Below are 979 nucleotides of genomic sequence, written 5' to 3'. Positions count from 1 at the left end.
TGAAGCTGTTTATCAGGCTTAGGAGTTCTCTGGTGGAATTTTTAGGGTCACTTATATATACACTGTCATATCATCTGCAAAAAGTGATATTTTGACTTCTTCCTTTCCAATTTGTATCCCCTTTATCTCCTTTTGTTGTCGAATTGCTCTGGCTAGAACTTCAAGTACAATGTTGAATAAGTATGGAGAAAGTGGGCAGCCTTGTCTAGTCCCTGATTTTAGTGGGATTGCTTCCCGCTTTTCACCATTTACTTTGCTGTTGGCTACTGGTTTGGTGTAGATTGCTTTTATCATGTTTAGGTATGGGCCTCGAATTCCTGATCTTTCCAAGACTTTTATCATGAATGGGTGTTGGATTTTGTCAAATGCTCTCTCCGCATCTATTGAGATGATCATGTGGTTAAAAATATGGAATTTCAGGAATTTTCGTGTCATCCTTGCGCAGTGGCCATGCTATTCTTCTCTGTATTGTTCCAGTTTTAGTATATGTGCTGCCGAAGTGAGCACATGAGACATGATCTTATGAATCCTAGATTGTCTCAAACTAACATTTAATTCACGAACTTCTGATTCTACTGCCTCTGCCTCCTGAGTGCTGGGACTATAAGCATGCACCAATATGTCTAGTTTATTGGGAGCTGGGTACCAAATCCAAAGCTGTGTGTGCAAGGCAAATACTCTTTTTTTCCCTTTTTCTTTTTTTTAATTAGGTACTTTCTTCATTCACATCTCCAGTGCTATCCCAAAAGTCCCCCCACACTCCCCCCCACACTCCCACTTCCCTGGCATTCCCCTGCACTGAGGCATATAAAGTCTGCACGACCAATGGTTCTCTCTTTCACTGATGGCCGACTAGGCCATCCTCTGCTACATATGCAGCTAGAGACGCGAGCTCTGGGGTACTGGTTAGTTCATATTGTTGTTCCACCTATAGGGTTGCAGATCCCTCAGCTCCTTGGGTGCTTTCTCTAGCTCCTCA

At 42.7% G+C, this 979-nt stretch overlaps 1 non-coding gene across 1 annotated transcript; it reads right to left on the bottom strand.

Moving 5' to 3' along the window:
* Nucleotides 1-402: 402 nt before the first annotated feature.
* Nucleotides 403-507, bottom strand: LOC115030111 (U6 spliceosomal RNA). The gene has a single exon (XR_003835739.1). It is a non-coding gene; the product is annotated as a U6 spliceosomal RNA (small nuclear RNA).
* Nucleotides 508-979: the final 472 nt, after the last annotated feature.

Source organism: Mus caroli, unplaced genomic scaffold (assembly GCF_978045245.1).
Source record: "Mus caroli unplaced genomic scaffold, Mus_caroli_1 scaffold_5, whole genome shotgun sequence".
NCBI lineage: Eukaryota > Metazoa > Chordata > Mammalia > Rodentia > Muridae > Mus > Mus caroli.
Note: the sequence above shows the minus strand (reverse complement) of the source record. Positions and strands in the feature narration are given on the sequence as shown.